The following is a 10,997-nucleotide window of genomic DNA, read 5'->3' as shown; positions in this document are numbered from 1 at the left end:
GCGGCTGCCACTGCTGGTGGTCCGGAGGGAGGGGCGGGGAGGGGCAGCAACTCGGCTCAGACAGTGCAGCAACAACAGCACCGTGCAACAGTTGCGCAATACTGCTGCTACTCCCTGCATCGCTGCTGTGCAGCGTACACCGCAAGGTGTGCGGCCACCGTGGCTGGCTTCGGCTGGCCACACCACGGTGGCTGGCGCATATTTTCAAAAAAAAAATCTTTTTAAAAAATTATTTCAAGATAATTACAAATTACTTTGGGATAAAATCAGTTTTATTTTGAATAAATATTGTTCATTATGGGATAAAATCAAATCTTTCAAAAGTTGTTAAGTTTGATATTATCCATATTTAAAATTTTGAAGTTTGATATTATCCATAATTAAAGTGGTTAATTTTGGATAAGATTGGATGGGATATTCTGAGCATATTCCAAAAAGATATTAATTGATTTAAATAATGTGATTATCCCATAATTATTTTTGGATATGATTGATTTAAAATATAGTGATTGGCTAGTAATTAGGATAGAATTTCCTAACTATGTTAGGATAATCTTTGAGGATAAATATGATTTATCTTTTAGGATTAAAGTAAGATTTGATTCTATCTCATGACTAATTAAGAATATATGATATTTTATTGATGATCATGAATAATATATGATATTATCTAATTGCATAAATTAAAATATGAGATATTTAGATGCCATGTTTCCTTAATTATGATCATTCGATGTTGTAGTTTAGGAAAGCATGATGAGTGATTTATTATGTGGCAATTTTATAATATATGATGTTGTTTATTGCTATATAATGACTAGTTGATGAGTCATATTTATATAGAGTTTATAGGCACGTTTATGCTAGTTTTATAATTGCTTTTTGAGTCTTTTGTCGCTTTTTAGGTCGCAATTGCATAAGTTGTCCATTTTATGCTCTATTACGCTTCGTTTTTGTTTTCTTAATGTTTCAGGTAGTTTCCATAACTATCTAGACGCTTTCGGAGTGGTTTTGGAAGAGTCGAACAATGAAAGGATGAAAAGTTGATGAATCGAGGTCGCTCAATGAATGATATGCATTTGTGGAAGATTAATATGTATGAGGAATGAATATAGCATCCACAAGGGTCGTTATGCACTATACGGAAATGAATTTGAGTTAGAAATGAAGAACAACGTAGTTTTACAATGTGGCAAAACTGACCTTTGTCCAGTCTTTTGATCATAACATGAGTTTTACAAATTGGATTGAAGTGATTCAAGTTGCATTTGAAACTAGACTTAAAGAGCTTTCCAATGATAGGTCACACGACCCAAGAATCTTCCTAGAACAGAAGTTATGAGCATTTGAATCCAGGAGTTGCAGCCAGCCACCTGCGGGATCTTGCTGCGGGTCTGTCCCGCGCCCACTCGAAGGCTGCTGCCGCCACTGCCAGGGCGCGGGAACCACCCTGCGGCCGCGGGTTCTGACAAGCAGCCAAAGCATCCATGTGTAACTCGTGTTCTCGACTTCTCTTGCGGTTTTATGCCACGTGATCTTCTATCATCCAATAATAATTCAACTTATGTATTTATTATTTTCTTATTAATTTTCTTTAATTATTTTTTAGATTAGTTTTAGGATATTATAAATATTCCAAGGGATAATTATTTTCCCTCATGCCTTTAACATCTTTTATTATTTTACGTTCGTTTTAGTTTTCTCTCGAACCCTAGTTTCTCATGGCATCTCCATGGATTCTTCCATGGATGATTCTTGGGTTTATTATTTTAATTCATTGAGGTATTTTATTTCTTTTTCTTGTTTTTAATATGTTTTATTCCTTAGATCTAGTTTTAATTATTTATTTTATGCTTGAGTAGTTTATTTCTAGGGTTTGGGAATCCATGTTTATACTATGAATCTTGATTGTTATTATTAATATTATGATTATTGATTTCTCTAATTGATAGTGTTTTATTGTTAATCTTGCAACTTGATCAATTGTATGATTAATTCATGTTAATAAGAGTTTAAATAGAAAGATCTTACTTTTAGAGGCTTACCTACAATTAGCAATTATGATTATGTTAGCGACCGAACTACATATGTTGAATTAAGAGCGTTAAGACCTGACCGTAGGCTTAGCAATTGCTCTAGATAATTGATTGATTGAATTGTTATTGATTTTTGATAGATTTAGAACTATAAACATGGTGAACCATAACCCTAGGTCTTTTTGTTATTTGCTTTATTCCTATTTTAATTTAGACTATCTTTCTATCTCGAATTTCGTTACCTAGTTTAGTTTAACCAAATTCTTAGAGGTTAGATTAAATAGCCATCTCTCTGTGGATTCGACCCTACTTACCCTACTATATTGTTAGTTGGTTTTGTTTGGAATTTATTTTTGACAGGTGTACGACAACCTATCACTAGTATGGCCTAGTAGATTGCTAAATACGATCTGCGCATCGTGATGTATTTTTGTAATCTTAGTACCGATAAAGTATTTTTGTAATTTTATTGTATTTCATTTAAGTAGTAGATAGAATAGAGTAGAATTACAGGTTGCAGATAATCCAAGAAGCCCATGAAGTGAAGGCCCAAAGGAGCAAGGTGGATGAGATCCATGATGATTCAAGTTGGAGCTTTTTACTTTATTAGTTTTCTTAGGATTAGGGGCCATGCTATGTCTTATTTATGCATTCAGTATTTTATGCATGTTAGATTTTATTGATGTTTTGTGATGATGCGCTAGAGTTCACTGTTTAATCACAACATAATAAATCTAGATCCCAGTAATATTGAGGCAGCTTTTCCAATTAAAAACCCGACGAAACCTTCGATCATTTATGATGGGTCAGCCTCAGCAGAGTGTCATAATATATCTTGGGGAAGTGGGGGTAGATCACGTTCTACACTTTTAATTGGTTATACTCAACAAGGTTACCTAAAGATCAGTTTAGAACCTTGAAGCTAAGGGTAGTAATTAAACATGGGATGGTTAATTATTCAACCAAGAATTACAAGAGTTGTAATCAGTAAATAGTTTACTCACCTTGAAAATGTAATGGTTGATGGTAGGGCCTCATTCCGGTCAATTATTGCACTAATAAAGGATCTTGAAATCACTTAATTCAAGTTGGGATCACTTAAATTGAATAGAGTGTTTTAAAGTTACCAATTTAATAATTGCTTATGGTACTTTAAATTTTAATAAACATAATTGAATTTTGCGTTTACTTATAAGTAACATGTCGTTCTAATTTTATTATTATATATAATTTCCTCGATTGAAAATAAAGTTGAGAAACGCTCTCAAAAGTTTAAAAGATAATCCATAAACCTATATTCCAATTTTGCTAAGATAGTTCTAAAAGGCAAGTTTTAGAAATCTATGTCAAATATTTAAGGTTGGTTTTATTCAAAATGTTTGAGTAAAATGCCGACACATCTTCATTTTGAAAAGTGTTTCAATTGATATAATGAGATGGGAGGTACAAAGCCTCTAAAAGACAAGTATAGAAACCAATAAAATCTCTTATCTTCAATATGATTGAATATAAGAAAGTGATTGGAAATATCTATGATCAAAAGTTGATCAAATGACACTATTTTTCATCCACTTCATATAGAGTTTAATATTTGATTAAACTCAAATATGAAAAATGATTGAATAGACTTAGCAAAGTCATGAAATGTGCTTACAAGGTTAAGCAAAACGTCATTTTGAACCTAAAAGAAGCAAACTAAGTGGTTCAAATGGAAAAGGTTTAGGAATGTATGAGGATTGCAATAAGAAGTTATAGGCCAAGAAATGCAAACAAGTTGCTAGTTCTCAAACCTAGAACTACTTAACATGCTAAAAGTTGTTATGGACAACAAATGTTTCCAATTAAATGGACCAATTCCAATTGATTAGAAACCACCTCATATAGTTGGAAGGTAAAAGAATGGAAATGTGCCAATTTAAGAATTATATTATAGAAATTGATTTAGCATATTGCTACTTCTTGGACATATGATGTCTTGTTTAGATCATTCATTGCACAATTTGGTTGAACTAAAGGAAGAAATTAGCTAAAAGAGGAATCACTAGGCGAAAAAACAAGTTGGCCACCGGTTCAAAACCCCCCTATGCCACCGGTTTTGAACCGGTGGTCATTTGGGGGGTGGCAATACCCACAAGAAAGGCAACCGGTTCAAAACCGGTGGCAAAAACAAGTATTTGCCACCGGTTAACCGGTAGCAATATTATTTCCCGGTTTTTTTTTATTTGGATATTAAATATTATTGCCACCGGTTAACCGGTGGCAATACTGTCCCAAAAAAAAAAAAAATTTTTTTTTTTTTTTTAAACTTTGAAATCAGGATACATTAAAATTAAATCATAATATACATAAATTATGTAATATACATAAATCAAATCTGCAAAATTACATACATAAATTAAATCTGCAAAAATTACATACGTAAATTTGGGAAAATTACATACATAAATCTACAAAATTACATACATAAATTACATAAATCGATAAAAAATTATAAATCTACAAAATTACATAAATATACAAAAATCTCCAACCCACCACCTCCTACCACCACCAACCGTCACCCCACATGACCCACCACCTCCTACCACCACCAACCGTCACCCCACACCACCATCTCCAACCCCAGCCCTCACCTCACGCCACCAGAACCCAGATCCACCCACCGTAAAACCATCACCCAAACCCACCCAAACCCTGACCGAACCCATAACCTAACCAAAACTCTACCCAACGCCCCACCTACAAACCACAACCCACGACCCACAACCGACCACTAACAACCCACAACCCACGACCCACAACCCACCACTAACAACCCACCACCGAATTAACCAAAACCACAACCCAGCCACGAAAAACCACCCAATCACCCACCAAAAACCACCCACAATAAACCATCTAATCACCCACCACCCAAAAACAGAAAAAATGAAAAAAAAAATTGAAAAAAACACACAAATCTTCATTCGACGACTCTCCATGCTTTGAATTAGGTTTACGAGGCCAAATTCGACCATAAAAACTCTAGATCTAGAGTTTTCATGGTCGAATTTGACCTGAAAACCTATGGTTTCATCACGAGGAGAGATAAAGTGCGAGAATATGACCAGTTGTTTTCAGTTTAATGACTTGTTGTTGATGTCGGGCTTGGTGGCTGCGGTGTTCAGTGGCGGTGGTGGTAGTAGCCTTTGAGGGGAAAGAGGAGGAGGGCGACGAGAGAGAAGAGTGTGAGTTCGCAGAGAGGAGAGAGAAAGAGAACGAGACAGGAGAGAGAAGGAGGAGGATCGCAGAGAGGAGAGATAGAGAAATAGAGTAAGAGGAGAGACAGAGAACGAGGAGAGGAGGAGGAAAATCGCAGAGAGGAGAGAGAAAGAGACAGGAGAGAGAAGGAGGAGAGAGGCTGCAAGAGAGGACACTGTTAGGGTTAGGGGTTTATAAAGAGGGGGGGCGTTTTTTTTTTTTAATTTTAAAAAGCCACCGGTTTGAACCGGTGGGATTAATATTTTCCCCACCGGTTCGGTTTGAACCGGTGGCAATACTAATCCCTTAATACCCCGCCCATTTTCCCCCTATTTTTTGCCACCGGTTTTTGAAAACCGGTGGCCATTGAGCGGTGCTTTTTTGCTTTTTTCTACTAGTGAATAAATCTACAAGTTTAGAAGCAAATGTTGCTACTTCACAAGTAGAATCTACAAGTCTGGAAGCAAAAGTTGCAACTTTACAAGTAGAACCTATATTTCACCTTACCTTATTATTGGCTATAATTAAATAAATGTTATTTATTCTTGCCATTATATATATATATATATATATATATATATATATATATATATATATATATATATATATATATATATATATATATATATATATATATATTAATTCAAATGAAAATGAAAATTGCATGCGGAAGATTGAATTGATTTATGAATCCATTGATATATGTAATTATCATTCTAATTTGAAATTTTGACAAAGTCACCATTTAGAGAAATGATGATGCGAACTCTAGGTTGAATACATATCGATGCAAGAAAACCAAAGGTTCAAAGGCTAGAGACGGACAATGAAACTTCATTTGTGATATGATCACTTGTGCTTAGTTGAAGCATAAGAATGAAAATTTTGAAAAGTTCAAAATGTTCAGTATGAAGTTCAATATCAACTTGACAAGATAATGATTACATTACAATATGATTGCAATTGTGAAAATTTAAGTCAAGACAGTACTTGGCAATACATTAAAAATATTGTGATATGATCGTAATAATGGGAATTTAAGCCAAGATCTTGATAAACATCCAAGAGTTGTAAAGTCGTTTTACAACAAACTCCGAAAGAAAACCTTGTGAAGTGTTTATGAAGGAAGCTATCAACCTATATGAGATATATTTTGATAATGGATGTAAATTACCTGTCTTCCAACCATTGTTCAAAGGATATACTTTTAAGATAAGCTACAAAACTAAACAAAAACTACATAGGTCAAATCAAAATATAACAAAGGTTTCATATGTGATATGGATAAGAAAAGTTCTTATTAAGTCTTTCTACAAAGCAAGGAATACAAGATGTATTAAATCGTTTGATGCACGTTCGATTCCTATATAGAGCACGGGGTACTACTACACAAACTATACTTAGCACAAAATGTTTGTTGCTCAAGTAGGTGCCCTTATGGAAATTGTTCCAAAAGGTCAAGTGGGAGTAGTATAAATCTCAAAAGAGTTTGAGAAAAGCAACAAACAAACATGGCTCAAACCATGGTTGGTTCTTCCTATGCAAAATGTGCCTCTTCAAAGGCAAGTGGGAGTATAAGAATCTTGAAAAGTTTGAGAGCCTTGAAAGAGTTCAAGAAAAGTGATTTCGAAAATCTTGAAGAAATTTGAGAAGTTATCGAATAAAAGCAACAATATGAGCATGATTCACCTCATGTTACAAATGACAACGCGTGGTCTCATTAAGTGTAATGGGATTAATAACCATGTGTCGAAGGTAGTACATTCCAAGTGCAAATCCTCTATTATCGTTTCTCATTGAAAACTAAACAAAGTTGTTGTATGTGTTTCAATTGTTGCATAAAAACCCACAATGATGACTAGCATATGTAAAACTTAGCCAAAGAAATATGATTTCATATTGACTAAGAGTTCTAAAATATTTATTTTGGAACATTATGATTATGCAAGTAATAAAGATGATTTGACAAGTTATGACTCCAAGTGGTTTAAAATCATGAAATCTGAAATAGATTCTAAGTCTATAAGCAAGCGTATGACACTTGAATAATTTGCTTAAGTTGGGTGAAACCCAATATAAGCAAAACAGACAAGAAAGAAAAATGTTTTCTAACTAAAGCAAAGACTTGTTAAAGGATTCAACTAATTCATAGTATGACTACAATTACGATGAAACCTTTACATGTTGCAAAGCTCTATTAAAGATATTTAGTGATTTCTACCTTATAAGATTTATTAGATGGATTTCAAAACGCTTTCTTGAAATTGTTCATGAAAGAAGATTTGTATATGATACAATCAAAAGTTTGGAGATCCAATAATCCTAGGGATGCATAAAAGATCCATAATGGATTGAAGTTAGCATCAGGGAGTTAATGTTCTTAATTTTTGCGAGTTAATCAAATCGTTTGATGTTCTCGTAAAATGAAGAAAAGGTCTTGTTTGTACAAGATGTTTAGTGGGAGCTATGAAGTCTTCTTGGTCTAGTATAGAAAGCAATTATTGAAGGATCAAATGATGGCTAATGAATTTTGTATGAAAACCTTGAAGAAGAAAATGAGTACATTTGGGATTCAAGATCTATATAGATAGGTCTCGAAGGATGTTTAAGTTTTGGTTAAGAAACTTATATTGATAAGATTCTTATAAGGTTCAACATTATATTGAAAAGAGTTTCAATCCCATGTGACATGGCACGTTGCTTAATGATTCAATACCTTGAGAAAGGTAGATGAAATTAAGACTTTAAGTGATGATCCTTATGCAATTTGCAAAGGATGCATCATGCATGTCATGGACTATACTCATCCATTTGATTCACGTGTTTTAAGAACAAGTGATGATAGATTTCAATCGAAATCCAATGTGACGTTGGAATACAAATTAGAATTTCCTAAGTTCCTTGCGAAAGGGCGAAGGAAAATTCTTAGTGTATGGAGGTGAATATTATTATAAAGTTTTGAAACTGCAAAATTCATGAAAATGTCTCATAAACTCTACTTACTAAACCCCTTCCATTTTCAAGGCATGAGAAACATGCTAATGAAACTGGATTGAGGCAAATGATGTAATTAGAAGTTGTATTTGTTTTTGGAGAAAAACAAATTACATGTGTAATATATTCATTTGCAGAATTGTGTTTATCAATTGAAACAAAGTTTCAATCTTATTTAATCGTGGTTTCAAGATTAAATAAAATGTCCAAAATAATTATGAATTGATGGGCTCACTAAGTTAATGACCTTTTAAATGAAACCCCACAGGTGAACTAAATTCATACATTATTTAAGTTCTTAGTTCGGAATCATTAAACTGGACATAAATGATTTCATTTAATGGACTAGCATGTTAAGATTGATTGGATAGCACAGGTTCGGAATCACATGGATATGCATGAATGATGCATGATCGAACTATAGACTTACTTTGAAGTTGAAGTATAGAGCTTCCGGATATAATAGTGGATTCCTTTGACATGAGTGGAATATTGATCTCATTCAATGGACGTTATAACTGTGGTACATTCAAACGTCTTCCCGTAACTAGAGATTATAAAGGGTGTTTCCTGGTTATTTCAGAAGTTGAGTGGGAGCTTTGGTTGCCACAAGATTGGATGTCTACCTATTTAATTAGGAATGTGTCTTGGCCCCTTGAGGAGGGAGAATTCAGAAAATGCATGGCCGTGCTCAAATGGATTACATAGCTAGAGTTTATCGTAGTTGGCGTTAGTTAGACCTCTAGGAGAATAGCTTGATATGCTATTTTGGTTGCAATATTGATTTTCCCTCACATTGCTTGACTTAATTGATTGACTTCCCAAATTGATTGATTTCATTATGAATGCATGTGGATCCTAGCCCTAGTGTTTATCATATTTGATTTTCTTCAAGTTTATTTGTTGCATTCGACTTAGTCTTAGCGTTACAACCCTACCTCTTGATTTCGGAATAGCTTAGCCATAAACAATAGACCGTTACTCACCATTCCTTTGGGTTCGACCCTTGACTCACCAATATACTTGTATAAGGGTTGGTTAAGTGTTATAAATTTTGTTTGACCGGTTGGGGAGGGTAGTCCTGAAGGAGTTATGTCTTTGATAAGTGCAATTACTAGATATATCAAGGATCACTATTATAGAGATAATAAGTTCGTTCTTTTGGGGCGTCATCGTCTATTGCTAGACTATGAGAGATGATCTTTGGATTACTCAAATAGTCCAAAGCCCTCTAGACTGGATCCTCATGAGCAATTAACTAATCATGAATTGGATTGGGCTAGCATAGTTAGGTTGGAATTAGGTTTTGGGCTTTTGACATGGGCTCTTATTTAGAGATGAGATCTATAAATAAGATCCATGCCTAGCTTGGGTTGGAAGTAAGAGTCATAATTCACACACTGTGAATTTTGACATCAAGGCAACCAATCCCGAAACCCCAATCCTCTCTCTAACTCACGGCTCCCTCTCCTCCCCTTTGGACTCACGGGCGGCCACCCCTTGGTGGCGCGTGTGGTGGTTCTTGGTTAGTATGTCTCTCCTCTCCGTACGTAGAAGGTCAATTGAAGGGTTTAATTGCAACTAACTAACATTAGTGGAGGTCTTAATCTGTGCCCGTGGACCAAGTAGAGGAATCACGCTTGAGGTTCTTTATCTCCCCTTGTTCTTGCTCGATCGCACGTGGATCACGCTTCAAAGGTACAATTATGTGTTCTTTATGTGTTATGCAATGATCCTTGGTTTAGGTACTTGATTGAATATGATTCATGTTATTTCCGCTGCGTAGTACCCACAATCTCCTACAAGTCCAACGACCTTCTATTTCACCATCGATCAGGTAGTTGTAGGGGATAGCTCCAACTGAGTTATTTCCTACAGTTGGGCTCATTAAGAAAGGGTACACCGCACAAACAAGAGCCGACATGAGTGACATCAAACCACCTCTTGAGTTGAGGTGACCAACATTGGCCCGGCCCGCTAGCCCGGCCCGATCCTGCCCAAAAATAGGGTGGGTTTGGGCAAGCATAAAAACACATTTTTAGATAAAAAGCCCAAACCCGGCCCGAAAAAACCAAAAAAGCTCTTTTTAACCCGACAAGCTTGCTACTTTGTTGCGGGTTTGGGCACGAGAAATTGTGCTAAGGCCCGACCCTACACAAATTTTGATCACCTCTACTCTTGAGGGGCTAGTTGTATAGGATAGCTCCCGCTGAGCTATCACCGAGCTCCTAGACTGGCTCACGAGGTGCGCACTCACCGTTGGAAAAACAATCAGAAAGGCTCACCAGCCCAATAGAATCAGCCCGCAAGCTAATCAAGTAGGACTCTCCACAAAGAAGATTGTATACCTATAAATAAGGGATAAAGTACAACTGAAAAGAAGTTAGACAAATATTCTATTACATCATCTATCTCTCTAAGTAAACTTTCTCTCTCTAAAATAACACATTCTAACTTAGGCATCGGAGGGGCTTCCTCGAGCCACCCCCGAGGGCAGTTCACGTGTATTGCCTCGCGCAGGTCATTAACTGGACCCAGCTCGTGCCAGCCAGAACCCTTGGATCCACACTTAGAACAAGCGGCCTTCAGGCGGCCCAATTCCCGAGAGAGTCGTAAAACAGCGTAGCCCACAAAACCTAGGTCAGAATGACCTAGGATAGGACACATATTCCAAAGACCCTATAAATAGGAAGATTTCCCCCATTATGGGAGCACGTTCATGTATTA

The sequence above is a fragment of the Chenopodium album genome, chromosome 20 (assembly GCF_948465745.1).
Source record: "Chenopodium album chromosome 20, dcCheAlbu1.1, whole genome shotgun sequence".
Taxonomy (NCBI): Eukaryota; Viridiplantae; Streptophyta; class Magnoliopsida; order Caryophyllales; family Amaranthaceae; genus Chenopodium; species Chenopodium album.
Note: the sequence above shows the minus strand (reverse complement) of the source record.